Genomic DNA, 15,807 nt, shown 5'->3' with positions numbered 1-15,807 from the left:
GTCTAAAGAAAGACACAGGCCCCAGTCTATTGGTGTCGGAGTAGACAGTGAGCTGGCGTGTGCAATCCAAAGTTTGATTCGGGGTTAGGATGCACAGCAGACATGTCCATTAGGTTCTGGATCCCGACCCTCAATTCTCTCAGTCTCACTCCCCACCTCCTCTCTCTCCCCAATCCTGAAAGACTTGCAAGGATTGACTGGAGCGACTTGTCCCTGAGGCCGGACTATGTCTCCATGGCATCGCTGCAGGCACTGAAATACTGATGCACAGCAGTGGCCACTGATTGGCACAATATCGTCCTGTAGGGTGCTTGCTGGGTGGATCTCAGTCATGGATCATGCAGGAGTCTGTTTCTCTGTAATTCTGCCCCTAAGGCATGGGAAAGAAAATGAGACTCACAACATGTATTAGGAATTTCCCTAGAAATTGGACAGGAATTAGAAGGATGCTTCACCAGTGAGTGGCTGTCTGGAGGACACATCTTTGTGGTCAATGGAAGGATGGCACATCCCTCATGGTACACAGAGTTTTCAGGCTATTTCCCACAAGGTTCCTCTTCTGTCCCAGGTACAGTGGCACTGGCACACAGGATGCAGAGCAGACCACACATTTTGCCCTTAAAATACAGCAGACATTTTAGCAGCCAAAGTGTGTTTAATTCAGCATAGTAAATACTTGTTCTTAGGGACAAGCAGGTTTTGGCCAACCAAAGGGGATAAAACAGACAAACAAAAGCATGAAGAAGAAAGGAATTTTAATTTGGGGGAAAACAGGGGTAAGTGTAGGGGTGTGGCTCCTTGCTGTGAACCAGTTTAAAGAAAAGCAGCATTTGTGAAGTTGATGGTATATAATCCTCCATGTTGCTTGAGCATGAAATGCTTCTAGGAGGCTCAGTTCATGCATTCTTGTTTGGATCTGAAATTGAAGACTTTCTGTCACCACCTCAGTCAGGTCTTTCTGTGCCCAGGAGCCATCACGGTCTTATCTTGGGTGTCACATCCCCATTAAGGGGAAATTGTGTTGAGAGGCAATGTAACAAAGTGGAGTAGGTACAGTATTTCCCTCTGTAGAACAGCTCAGTCTATGAGAAACTGAGAGAAGAAGTGGGTACTCTTCAAGTTGTTCTGTCCTTTAACCGTCTGACTGGATCAGCACATACCAACTCTGTTGTCCTCTACATAGAAATTCCAATTTGTACCTTTAGAATTGCTTATGGGACTTCTGTAGCCTGTATATGATTCATTGTCTTCAGAGAATGTCATTTGTGGTGGTAAAATAAATAAACAAAAAATAAATAACATAAATAAAAGAAGAGGAAAAAGAAGGAGAGAATAAATCTGTGTGCATATATAGAAATCGTCTTTACAGAGCAGTCAGGATATTAAAACAAAACTAAACTCTAAAGAGTGTCACAATGATCGTGGTGCAATCCTAACCCACATAGAGAGACTTGCTGAAGCTCCTTCGTGTTGAAATGTGTCCCTGGTTCCTGATACTGGTGAAATAGGTAATAATTGACAGAATAGAGACCAAGAGCTCTTCTTAAGGAAAGGCTTTGGTGCAGTATGGAAACAAGCCAAAGCTGACTGACCAAATGTACATTCATGAGCCATGACATGGGGCAGGAAATTCACTTGTCAAAACTTAAGTGGACCTTTACTCAAATTTAGAAGTCCCAGTGCCATGCTATTATTTTCTGAGGAAAGGAAAGGCTTAGAGGCCAGTGTCTGAGGACTCACCAATATTTTCCAAAGAAAGGCCACACTCATGACCCTGATTGGCATTCTCAAAAAACAAAACAACAACAACAAAAAACAAAATAAACCACAATACCAACAAAACAAAACCAATTCATTCACAGCCCTAATAACTGGATGAGTGGTACATGTTATAATTTTGAAGGGTAATCTTGTTATTGGTCTGAAACTAGACATTGCTTTTTGACTCAGGCCACCTTTCTTAGACCTACCATATGACCTTGTTTGGGGGATTAATCTTTGTATATTTGAAGGCAACACTTGTGAATGGTCATCTTTGGGTCAGACATGACATAGCATTGGACAGCTTAAGAAAACTGTCTGTTCTGTGTGGGGCAAGAGACAGCAGAAACTGAGAATTTGAGGGTCCTGATTTTCATTGGCTTCCTTGAGTGGGTGAATTTTAAAATGAATATGTTGTTAACAAGGTCAAGGGATCTGGCAAGATGGCTGAGTAAGAGGCAAGGAGGAAGGTCATCAGAGACAAAGAATAAAGAGAGAAAGAAAAAGAAAACACTTTTAATTCTTTCTCTAGCCATGAATGCATGCGATGGTTGACAAGCTTGTGTCCTGTTCAGCAGTCGAGCCCTGCACCCTTGGCATTCGGGGACGCTCCCAGGTATCAGAGCTACTTTCAAGCGTTACCCAGATACGGGGAATGAGATAGATATTTTCACAGCCTGCCAAGGTGATGTGCTACGGCCAAAAACATACTGCCTGGTGCTCCAAATGTTAGTACTTCTGTCTTGGCTGTGCTGCATTCCAGTGACAGAGCACACAGCTCTGGCTATTTGGCTACCAAGTGAAAGGTGTTGCCTCGACAGCTGCAACGGAGGTTTAATAGGTAGCAAGGGTTAATAAGTACATACATTAAGCGTATTGAAATATTCCCACATTTAGTTAATACTCAGTAGAAGACCACAAAGACAAGAAGTTAGTACTAGTGGCTGCATTCATTTCTGTTCCCTGGAACCACCGTTAGTATTTGGGTCACATGCATCTTACCCTGAGTTAGTGTCCTTCTTTTCTCAGTATTAATCAGTGAGTCAGGAGTTCAAGTGCATAGTGCAAACATGAAGACTCTCAAATGCATAAGTGGCCGGGATTGCAGCCTTCCCAATACTTTCCTCAGATGATCAGACCCCTAGGCAGTAGCTATGAAATGGACTTCAGGTGCACAGTTTGTATTGAAGAGATAGAAATAGGCTTTGCCTTAAGTCAAGCCAAGGAAGTTTTGATATGGTTTTAGGGTAGGGATGATGCTCCTAAATTCTGAGTGTATTGGGAGGAGACTGAGGCCCACATGAGCCAGACTCTGTGCATGGCGGGTGCTGCCCAAGTCCCTGCAGCTGGAGGCATTACTGGTTGGTTGTGACACCAAACAAGACCCATCTGTAGACATGAGAAATTTCAAAGTTGAAAGTACAGCATGCCCTCAGCTCTGAGTGGGTATTGGTGGCATCTACACATCTTTGAGCCCTATGTTTACCCAGAGCTATCCTAGATTCTTAACAATTTAATATTGTTTCATGAAGAGATCTGCAGCAGGTGAAGCTGAGAGCTAGAGCTGCTACTTGCTGAGCAGCTCATCGAGGGGCAGAGTTTGAATATGAACACAGTTGTGAGAAAGGAGTGACGTTCATCTTCAGAGAGCCACCATCCCATAAGCTAGAGGTTATATTATTTCTTCAAGAAGAGATGGGAGGAAGACGGGAAGGGGTGGCAGAGCAAGCTACTGCTGAGCCTAGCACATGGGTGCCCCAGGTTCGACAGTGCCTGCGTGAGTGTGTTGCCCACAGAATCCCTAGTCAGTAGAGGACCTTGTTTATACTTGACTGTACTCTGTCTGCTGCCACTACTCTCTGGAAATCTGATTCTGCGAATGGTCCGCAGACTAACAGCTCGGACAGGCAATGCTCCAGGGTTCTGCAGACAGGCAGTGCACTCCCACTTCTGTTAACTTGTGACTCATTGCCCTACCCCGGAGGCAAGAGCTGCAGGTCCCAGTTATCCACCACCATCTGGCAGACTGGGTGGGCCGCAGCCTCTTTTGGGGTTTGTTAGATGGGAACACATATTCTTTCATTTGGTGTTATTCTTGAGCCCCTTATCCTGTTGAATCGACTGCCAGCTGAATTGGTGTTAAGACCTGAGCCTCAAGGACCTCATGTAGTCCTGTGTCTGCTGGGTTCTGCACCTCGGGCCATTCACCACAGAAGTGACTCAAAGGGAATGTGGACCAGCCTGAGCTAGGGAAGGAGATGGCCACCCAGGGAGACTCATAGAGGGACTGAGTTCACGTCCTGGAAAGGGCAGTTGTGGTAGGAAGGGATGTGTCTGAGTGGGTGAAAGGCAGCAAGAGCACCCCAGGCAGCACGGAAGGAAAAGTGTGGTCATTTCTATGGGAGGTTGCACAATGTGTCTACATTGTGTCCTCTAATTCTGGTGTTTAGTATTGTTCAGACAGGCCTCCTCATGGATATAAAGGAGCCAGTGCCTCGGCTGCTGGCTCTCAGGATCGCAAAGTATTAGCAGCAGCTTGCATGTTTAAAGAGAGAAGATTCCTCTGATGCTTTTCTATCTCACAGCCATACAGATTTGAGCAGACTGTTGGAAAGCAGAGCGTAAAATGCAATAAAATAACGACTGGAAAGGTAGAGCATTGACTGGAATATTGCAGAAGGATATGAGTCTGTTTCAGATAAATCCACTCAAGGAGACAAACAAAATGCACACGGAGGTCCCAGTGAATCAATCTCGGTGATGGTAATGTAGGATTTTGTGTCTTTGTTTTGCTTTGTAGCCTCTTCCTATGTTTTTCTGTAGATTGAAACCAGTGGAAGGCCCTGGCCAGTTGGCTCAGTGGTAGAGCGTCGGCCTGGCGTGCAGGAGTCCCGGGTTCAATTTCCAGCCAGGGCACACAGGAGAAGCGCCCATCTGTTTCTCCACCCCTCCCCCTCTCCTTCTTCCCTGTCTCTCTCTTCCCCTCACACAGCCAAGGCTCCATTGGAGCAAAGATGGCCCGGGAACTGAGGATGGCTCTGTGGTCTCTGCCTCAGGTGCTAGAATAGCTCTGGATGCAACACAGTGAAGCCCCAGAGGGGCAGAGCATCGCCCCCTGGTGGGCATGCTGGGTGGATCCCGGTCAGGCACATGCAGGAGTCTGTCTGACTGCCTCCCTGTTTCCAGCTTCGGAAAAATGCAAAACAAACAAAAAAAGATACTAGTGGAAGAAAAGGGTGTCAGGTGGCAAGGATGTTTGCGGATTGCCCAGAGAGGATGGAACAAGAGATCTGACTCAGGGCCTCTCTGGTGCACATCTTTTCTAAGTGGGTTCTCCACAGACACCTGTTATCTGGTGTGTGAGGCCAGTTCGGCAGTGACCTAAAAAACTGCACCGGCATGTCTGTCCCCCAGGCACTTGTCCCTGGCACCCTACCCACCGACAACGGTGTCACAGCCTCGTGAATTCAGACCATAACCGGTGTTCCTGGAACCTTTGGCAATTGACTAAAAAGTCGAGGCCACCACAACACAAGCAGACATTGAAGAACTGCAGATTTGGGGGTTTTCGTGTGCAGTGCAAGACATCTCCTAGAGTGTGAGTGTCAGTACTAGCTCCTACTTCATCTAATCATGTCTGCCATCGGCTGTGAGATGAAGGGAAATTGACTTCACATCTCTGAGCCTCAGATCCCTTCTATTAGCTTTGAGGTTCATGACAGCATTTCTTTATTAAGAAGTTACCGGGAAGATTTCAAACTTAGGAAACATCTAACTGTGTCCTTCATGGAGCAGGCACACAATTCACTGCCGCAACCACAGAAATGGTGTTCATGTTGGTGATGCTCACTGAATCCTTATCCAGAATGACTATCGCGGGGTGGGGACCACAAAGTTGGAAGTGGGAGGCAGCGCTCTTTGTTTCTAGTCTGCACTCAGAGCGGCCTGCAGGGTCTTGAGGATCCCGGGTCGCCTCTGGGTCAGATTGTTTTCACTTTTTCAGAAACTGCAGAAAACACAGACAGGATTCCAGCTATCTGTACGCTGTGGACACCGCGGTCCAGCCTGCAACTTCCCCACATCCCTAAAGGCTCTAGTACTGGAGAAAGGGCTGGACATCTGACAGCTTGCTGGTGTTGCTACATGTCATTGGCATTCCATTAACACTGGAGTATTTCCATGAAACACCCAATACTTTTCCCTACTGGCATCATTCCCTCCAACTCCTTGGGCTTGCTTAACTTCAAGGTTCCACTGCCTGGAGTCACTGTCTCTGTGCAAACAGAACCGAGATGCTGGGTTTCAAGGGAGCAGGATGGATACCCAGCATTTTAGGGAGGTGACTTCAAAAACTTATAACTTAGTCAACCCTGTCAAAGAAACAACTGCTCAAACACTCCTTTTAGGACACTGTTTCAGTGTATACCAAGTGCTCAACACTATGTTAACACACAGGAAAGGCACATGGTCTGCACTACACAGCTGACATGACCTTCTCTCTTAGACTCCTTGCTCAGTCATCCATTAAAACAAACATGCAGCCACTTAACACGGACTTGCAACACTCCAGTCAGAAGCAGCCCTAGCCAGTCCTTAAGTGTGTAGAGGGTCACGCTTCCAACCACATGGCCTGCTACTGCTGCACAATTTAGGCAATGTGCTATGTTGTTGGTTGCCTCACATGAGGCATTCCATGCTTTGGTTGTCAGGAATAATCCAGAAATGGACGTGAGAAGGATATCAGCTCTATGTGTGGAATCAAAAATAGAAGAACTTTTCTGGACAAAATGAGAGCCTCTGACTGAAATAAAGCAAAGCAAAAGAAAACAGAAAACAAATGAACAAACAGACAGACATGAAAAAGCCAGGTGGCTTTTTTCATGACACAGGGCCTAGAGGAGGCTAAGAGGGAAGCACAAGTTCACAACAGAAAGTGTTTTGTCTCAGGCCTGAGTGTCCCTGGAGCAGGGTGAGCAGGGAAGCCTTGGTTTTCACAACAAAGTGTTGGCATTAGAAGCACATGCAAATAAACAACAGTTACAGAATGGGAGCCCATGGGTGTCCCAGCAGGTCACGGCTGTGTGAAACCTGCAGTGTCACAGTGGAATGTGCACACTGGAGAGCACACTGGTCTCAGTGGTGTATGGGCCGAGAGTCACAGGGATCAATCCTGCTTTGGGACAGCAGAATTCATGTGGAGCGAGTCGAGTGTAGGAAGACAGGGGCCTACAGTTTTGAAGTCTAGTCAGGTTTGTGAGAGCCCTTATGGGGTCCCTCAAAAGGTGAGCAGTGAAAAACTTTTTGGTCCCACTGGCTTGTGGACATGGGAAACCTGAGAATCCCTGTGCAGGGAGGGCTGACTGCCTGGTCAGAGCTGAAGGAGGGCAGAGCTCGCATTAACTGATCACGGGGCAGAAGGGCAGGGGTGATCTTGTAGTTTACACTGGATGGTGGAAAGTGAAATCACTGGGTGTCACGGTGGAGTGTGGGTTCTCTCAGACCAGGAGATCTCAGTGTAGTGTAGAGTACGTGATGTTGGGGCTGGGCAGCGGTCCTTGGGCACTGGCAGACAGGATGGATGACACTGCTGTGAGGATGCCTGGGGTATCAGCATGTGCTTCCTGCAGTGATGGCCCGGAAGAAACAATGGAGTGTGTACAATGCAGTCATCAGGGCCTCTCTCCTCTGCAGCAGTGCCGGGTGGGGTGATCCCTGTGTATGTAGGCAGCAGTGGTCACCAAAGTTCAAGTGGCATGCTTCGTTATTCCATGTAGTGGAATGCAAAAGTAAGAGAGTGCTTAATTTGTTTGCACTTCTGTTCAAAGAGAGAAGCCAATGCTGCCATTCTCCTTGCACACACAGTGCTTTATGTTTAACTCTGCAGTTCAGTCACACATGAAATAGTACTTTTGCAAAACCTTTTCCTTTAGAGATATTCTACACAGACACAGTCCATTGTACACAATGTCCGAGTTTTATTACATTAAAAGTAGGCTAGGGGATGTCACTTTAAAAAATTCCATTTCTTCATCTGATTTCAAAATTCATGGAGAAACACTTCAGACACCCTGGCAACAACAGTAAATCTTTCCCATTTATTAAGAACAACAGAAATAACAGGAATAAAACATTTGAAATTTCTCTTTCCCAAAAATATTCGGTAGAGACCTCCATGTTATGTTCAATGTCTGTTTAAAAACACTGTTTCAAATGGGCTTTCCCCATCACCTCCATTGTTGAAGCCCCATTACTTGAACAACTCCATGGTTCACGAGAGGCAGGGTCCACCCCCTAGCATAGATGGTGACCACCCTCAGTCTCGTCAGCCACCAAGCTCATGACCACTTAACAGGTATCCTGTAGGCCGATCTGCTAGTTTCCACGAAGGCCATCATAGCCATCCTGTGTGCTCCTGCGATAATCAACACAACGACTGCTTCCACGGTAAATCCAAAAGAGACCTTGTGCTGGCGATGTTCTCCATGAGCTTCCTGTAAAGTCAGTGACCAAAGGCCACAACGTGAACCACATCACAAAGCTAATGCATTTCATGAAATCATTATACCATTATCTCCTTAGAGTACATCTCAAGGAAGAGCACACTAGTTGGAAAAGATACACTTCTCTGCCTGTGCTGACAATACATCAGTTATGCTGAGGCCCTCTATGCATTTTCCTTTTATTTAAGCTACATTTTCAGTAATATAAAGGGTACTATTTTCTAGATTGAATAATGGATCCTATAGTAAATATGCAGGCCTATTGTCTGAGAAGGGCTGAGATTCTGACCTTCATATAATCCGTGTGCTCTCTACTGCAAAACATGCCTTATAATGGACAACATTAAACAGTTTTTGTAATATGAAGCAAAGATCAGACTGCCTACAGTCTTCAAAGTGATCATCATTTTAAAGGAGACGTAAATAAAATAATCCATAGCCCTCCAAACTAATCCAAGGCTCACAACACAAGCACCCTTTCCTCTGCTGTCAGAATAGAGTGAACAACAATGTGGATGATTAGGTCCATCTCTGGATTAGGAGGCATGCCTCGACTCTTAGCATAACTCTCATATGTGTCTCTATAGCAGCTTGACTACGATAGTCTGAACAAAGTCTAGGATGACCTCTGCTACCGCCACCACAGTTCCTCATTTAAACCTAAAATGAAACAGTCTGAGACATGCGCAAGTTATGCAGTGCAACGAGGTATTCGATTAAACATGAAACGTTCTTTGACGCTGTGCCTTCTATAGGAATGCTCATCCTGAGAATGGCTATCACGGCAGTAGGCATAACCTCTACGTAGTGCGCCTCGACCCGTGTTGTCTTGGGATGTTGGATCATCCCTGCCTGTACAACTTCATAAGGCAGAAATAGTTGAAACCACGACGTCCTAACACCTGGCACAGGCTAAGGCTCTGTCAGCCTGATGACAAACATTTTAAGTAGACAATCAGAAAGATATATCTGCCATGAGCAAATGTGAAAACTCCAAAGCTAGTGTCAGGATGCTCAGTAAAACTGGTTTTTAGAAAATTATAAACCGAAATGGAAGGAGATACCACGTGAATGCTAGGTAGGTTATTTTATTGAAAAGAGTAAGATTAGGGGCTGATGAGTATGTATGCAAACAAAATTCTCTACGTGCTCTGAGTAAAATCAAACAGCAGCTGCTGTAAAAACTATGGAAGAGTGCTTTAAAAGATAAACGCAGAAAGACAATATGACCCAGAAATTCATCTAGGAATGATATACTGAAATAACTGGAATCAGCTTAAACTACTTACCCTGAGTGCTCAGAACATTACCATACTGGGAGTAACAGAAAGGAAAAACAGGGAACAAACTGTGTTCACTGCACCTACAATGCAATACTGACTCTTCCAAAGAGCTGTGATGGCCTGATGCTTGCTACATGCATGATCTTTGAGACTGTTCTGCTAATGCAAACAGGACAGATTGGATAGGGTTGTGGAGGGGGCCAAGACCACCTACTCCCTTAACTGGAACAAGAAATACTGACAAACTGGATGTTCCAGGTCACTGCCCGGTTGGACTCTGAGTGACTAACCCAGGTGTGATAGGTCCCCTAGTGAACTTAGGGTTAATCGTACATTACTGGCTGATAGCTACATTTGTCCTTAACAACCACCAGCTCCCAACCTCGCATCCTCTACTTAACCCTACCTGTTAAGAAACCGGTTGCGAACCTCTGCCATATGAGTCAGCCCGCAGATGACCCCCTAATAAACTTTTCGGAACCTGAACTCGGGTGTCTCCCTGCAGCCCACCTTACAGATACAATTAGTTGATACTTCCACAGAAGGTGCACCAGTGGAGACAAAAAGCAACTGGGGTTTGAGAAGGGCTGGGGCAGGGAGAAAATCACTGTGACTGCTTCAGGGGCAGAGCATTTTCTTTTGAATTTATAAAAGTGTTTTGCAACTAGAGCGGTGGTGGTAACAAATCACGATGATTAGCTTCTAATACTAGTGATTATTTAATTTAAATGTTAACTTTAGCATACAAGGACTTGTCCTGAACTACTAAAACACCAAGTATATGTTAGCTGTTCATGAATCATGTTTCCCTTTACCTAAAATTAGTGCAATCCTCATCTCTTGCTGCCATATGCTCTTTTCTACCAGAAAAGATGGGCTCTCTGCATGAAGGAAAAGCATCATTTTCTCTTGGAGATGACAGTGAAGCTTTAATTTAAATAGATTATGTGAATTCTTCATGCAAAGAGAAATATTTCAAAGAGAGAAAACTGAAACCATGCATATCTCTTTGCTTTCCAAAACAACTTTTACAAAGCACTCCAATGTTCTAGTCACACACAATTTGACGCACCTTCACAAATGGCATTTTTGAATGCTAAATCTCCTGACATCTCCCCAATTACATTTACATGCTATTGAAATCATCATCTATAGCTGAAACCTCCCCAATATTGTAAGTGCACTCAAAATCTACTCCCTAATAGTAATCCATGAGTACACACGCTTTTGAAACTCCAACTGTGAAGGCACTTCCCCCATTCTTCACTGTCTCACTTGCTTAATTCACATGTCAGCCTCTTGAGCAGACCTTCACACTGACTGCTTAATGTTCTCTCAGGTAAGCTAAGGGTTCTGTGCCGTATTCAAGTCCCATGTAACCACCTTCCCTGTGTGAAACACACAGCCACTGTAAAAGACTACAATTTTAGGCCAACAGAAAAAGTGTACTTTCAAAATCTCTCTTACCCACTTACTGTGGAATACCTTATCTCTTTTAAGGATTCAGGACACATCATGGTTTCATAAATTGTTCTTGTATACAGACTCAACAAGGGTCACAAATTCCACAGTGTATTTACATCAATTTATTGCCCTAGAACATGGCACACTCTTCTCACCCATTTTTCACTACTCATATCCAAGTGCTTGGCTCTCTCCTAACATATTCTAAGATAAATAAACAAGTGTGGCCTATAAGCACATGCGTTCTAATAGTTCACATTCCGTAAATCACCATTTTAAAATCACATAAAATTCTTGGAGCGAAAGTGAAAAATCCCAACATAGGGTCAATATACGTGAGTTTTGGAAAACTGTTCAAGTCAAAAGAGGCAACGGGTAAAGATGGTAGAAGAGACAAAACTCAGCTTTGACTTGGTCATTTTCATGTAAAGTCATTATGACCATTTGCACATAAGCTGTTTCACTAATCTTGATAACTATACTAATTCTACAGCATGTACAATTCATTCTGATTGTCAACATTAATTCCTAACCTAGTAAATCTCACTTTATTTTGTTTATGAAATATAAAAGTAACAATGAAAGTATTTTTACATTCAAAATTATTGCTTCTCACTGCTATTGTTTCATCACTTAGAGGAAAGATTTTTAGCACAGAGGAGAGGAAGAGTAACATAGAGGAAGACAAAGATATATATCTGTATCTCTGTATCTATATTGACATTTTTATATCTCTCTCTATCTCTCTATCCAGCTGTGTACTTCTCTACCCATCTACCTATGTGGAGACAAACTGCGATTCCTTGACCCACTTCTTCGGCCATTCACTGCTTCAATGTCGTATGTGCCCTGAGCAGGAACTGAATGAAGTTCACACCTTGATACAGCAGAAAATGCTCTAAGCAACTGCTGTAGCTCATCAGGTTGTTGATCCTTACACTTAAATCGTTAGGAGACGTACTCCACCTGAGGGACACCTACGTGCTCCATCACTTCTTCCTCTTCCACATCTCGAACCTCTCACTTGACCTCTGTTTCTTGAACAACTTGGCACATTCCACTTAGCACCACTTTCGAAACATGGTCTGTTGACTTCCTGCACATGAATGGTTTTTCCACCCAAGTTTGAAAAAATCAAACTTAATATCAGTAACACTACGTAAACTGTCACTAAGAAAACTAATTTTACACACCCTAGTTTTATGGCATCTGACAGCAAGGTCAAGAGCACATTTACGGGTCTGAACTCAGGTTTTATCCAAACTGTAACCTGCATCGTGCCAAATTTAGGAGCAATTAACAAATAATGGTCTTCCAATAAGTCATCTAGCACAGACATATGCATGTACCTGCGAGTGGATGCCCATACACAATAGCATTGCTTTCTAGAAGGGATAACCTACTTCCTTTTGGTATTGCTGCAATTAACGGATTTCTTCAAAGCACAAAACATACAAAATGTGTACCATTTAGAAAATAAATTCTTACAACTCCAAGTCATGGTTACTTTATTTATAGTCGCAATACTTTTTGTTTTTGCTCTGTTTAACTGAAAGTGCTGTATTTATTGTAGCTCTATGAAAAGGATGAGAGTTTCTCTGTCTTTAAAGAGGATCCTTCCATAACGATCGGTTAGATTTAAACGTACCCCTGAGAAAGGTCTCTGACATATTGTAATTTGAGTATAATGATGATTATGTTTCTTAACCACCCGTAACTTCACAATGCTTTTCCTGTTACTTTAGTCAGAACCAGTGGTGTGCACATAGGTCAGGTCACAGTAATTGGTCCACATACAGGTCCTTGCCCATTCTATACAAATACAGTACGGGAGGCTGTCTTCACAACTTCCACCAAGGTTAATGGCACCAAGGGCTGTGACCGGGTATAAACAGCGCAAGAGCCAGTTCCTACCAGTAGGGGCCCTCTGCTGTGTCTGGCTCTATTTTTTTTCCAACCATATTTATGCACCACCGCATGCTTCCTGACACTCAACATTCCCATGATGTTATCCAAGAATATCATTGTTGCCTACTCCTCCTACAACCTCTGTGTACATTAGCCCCTGTGTGTTGCCCTATTGGAGCATCATTACATTTCTTTATCTTACATTGTACCTTTGTTATCCTCACCACAGAAAAGAGAACCTAAGAAAATAGAGACCTTGTCCACCTCTGAAACGTGCCCCAGTGGCTATGCCATTGCTACGCACAGAACAAGTTCTCAATTATATATCTGTTGAAGGGAGCAACATAGCAAGGCTGTCTTCACAAACTACATTTTTCCTCTGCTTAGAAACTCACATAAAAGCCATGACCATGAGGTAGTTTTCCTAAGCCACACTGCTTTCTACAACAAACACAAAGTACCAAACCAAGCCCATCCTTCAGTTACTACAGAACCGGAAAACAGGAAGGTCATGTGCCAGGATCAATGCCTATCGATTGCCTGCTGCATGCCAAAGACCCATGTGCCCAAAAAGGGAACTGACCTCCGGTGCTGCTGTTAAAAGACATGGGAGGTTATTTATCAAAGAACAACCTAATGTACGGCATCCTGAGTACCCGAATATATTACCTACACTAGAAGGTGAAAAGCCACTGTACTGCCCAGCTTATGATGGAGAAATTTTAATTGTTTCCTGTGAGGCTGTCACACGGAAGAGTGACTCTGCACAAAACCAAAGAGGACAAATGCTTCAAATTACAGAATGAAATAATGAGACTATCTCAGAAAACAATAAAAACACCCCAAATTGGGGTTATCTGTGAAATTAAATGTAACCATAAAAGAGTCCATGCTGAGGGTCCCTTACTTAAGAGTCATTGAGCCTGACCAGGCGGTGGCGCAGTGGATAGAGTGTCGGAATGTGATGCGGAGGACCCAGGTTCGAGATCCCCGAGGTCGCCAGCTTGAGCACAAGCTCATGTGGTTTGAGCAAAGCTCCCCAGCTTGCACCCAATGTGGCTGGCTCCATCAAGGGCTTACTCACTCTGCTGTAACCCCACAGTCAAGGCACATATTAAAAATCAATCAATGAACAAGTAAAGTGCCACAAAAAAACCCTAATAATTGATGCTTCTAATCACTCTCCGTTACTGTCTGTCTGTCCCTATCTGTCACTCTCTGTGACTCTCTGTCTGTCTCTGTTTAAAAAGAAATGGTTAAGAACCACTGAAATGTGAAAGGACATAGAAGACGACACACATAGTGACAAGATTTTCAGATATTCTTCCTTCAAGAGGACTAGAGACTGAATCACAATAAACTCACAAACAGTACACTGAAGTCAGTCATCATGGACACACTTTGTACCAGTCACTCTGGTTACAGGATGACAACATTTATAAGGACGGAGAGCAAGGATAAGGAGAGCTAATTCAGTTACTTAGGGTAGTCGGTCTGTGTTAACAGAGGTCATTTCCTTTCTTCAAGACCTGAACTTCTCTTTCAATGTCAAATGTCTCCTCAAATAGAGACCTTTTCAAGACCTTTCCCCCAGGCACAATGAGAAGTAATTCTTCCCTACTCACCTTTGGGGGCTATCTTATGCGCAGCCCTCACTGTAGCTCTTGGGTAACACCAAACGTATTCCTGCACTCTTTTCCTCTGCAGGAGTCTATTCCAAATTCGAAAAGCCTTTTGGAAAGCCTGTGGACATTTCTTCTCAGACGCTGAACCGGACAGTGTTGACTCTATTGGGTCCTGATGGTAATGATGTTTCAAAGTCCTTCACTCATTCTCTCCGGTATTTATAAGATGAAGAAAAGACTGAATGCTAACTACTATTGGCTCTGATGAGATTCTCCAACTGTCCAGTGTAGAAACACAAAACCTGTGTAGAAATACTACTCACCGAGGTACAGAGCTAGAACACTATCCAAAAACTACTTACTTTTCCCTTCATATGTTTGGCAGCGTCCCTAGCATCTTCCAGCCTCCCCAAAGTAGGAAAAGCAAAGCCTTTGGACTTGCTTGTGTCTCGGTCCTTTGCTTAAAAGAAGTATAATTGAAAATTTCAATTTAAGGTTTCCTCAAATGTTAACTGAAAAACCTTCAGTACCTTGAGAATTTCTCACACAGCCTCTTACTTTGCTACAAAGCACACAGTGTATTATCAACCCTGTGAAAGTTGGTAATAGTGCACAAAACACACAACCTTTAACCTCTTCCTTACATTCCTACGACTCTGTGGTCCACTTTCCACTTACTCTGTCGTACCCCATCCCAGGCCCCACCTGCTCCATATAGTGGCCAGTAGAGTTTCTTCTCTGACCCTCTCACTCCCTCATCATCGAGAGGCACATTGCTGTGAGTGCTTCTGCATAAGAACACTGGTTCCCAGAACATAACACGAACTGTAATTTAGCTGACCTTCCTACCCGTTTCGCATCTGTGTTTGGCAGCAGACTGGCACGTTGGTTGCGAGAGTCGCCTTCCATTCCATTCCGGGACCAACCTTTCCAAATGCTGCTTCCAGATTCTTCATTGGTCTTTCCACCGAAGCCTTCTACCAACAGCGGCCCAGGCCACCCGTGCGCTGTCAATGCTGCAACATGGACACACTGAATGAAAAACAAGTCAATACCCAAAGAATCAAATTTCACTGCGCAGGGTTTCCGAGTTCAAGAGAAGCATCGCACAAAAGTTTCCTCTTGAAGCCTTACTTCACTGTGTCAGCTGTAGAGCTGACCTCAGGAAACAAGGCTGTATTTCTCCTAGACACAGCCCGGTTTTGTTTTTGCTCTTGCCTTTTAGTAAGTACTTAAGCCAGGGTGTCCCGAGCATCCAGGCTGAAG

General features: G+C 44.1%; 1 long non-coding RNA gene across 2 annotated transcripts in view; it reads right to left on the bottom strand.

Moving 5' to 3' along the window:
• Window positions 1-8,225: 8,225 nt before the first annotated feature.
• Window positions 8,226-15,807, bottom strand: part of LOC136386916 (uncharacterized) — a 478,497-nt gene continuing 470,915 nt past the window's right edge. For both annotated transcript variants that reach the window (XR_010748051.1, XR_010748050.1), the window contains one exon: window positions 8,226-8,252. This is a non-coding gene — a long non-coding RNA (uncharacterized lncRNA). The remainder of the gene's footprint in view (window positions 8,253-15,807) is intronic.

This window comes from Saccopteryx leptura, unplaced genomic scaffold (assembly GCF_036850995.1).
Source record: "Saccopteryx leptura isolate mSacLep1 unplaced genomic scaffold, mSacLep1_pri_phased_curated manual_scaffold_21, whole genome shotgun sequence".
Classification (NCBI taxonomy): domain Eukaryota; kingdom Metazoa; phylum Chordata; class Mammalia; order Chiroptera; family Emballonuridae; genus Saccopteryx; species Saccopteryx leptura.
The sequence above is the reverse complement of the archived record's forward strand: the minus strand, read 5'-3'. Positions and strand labels throughout refer to the sequence as shown.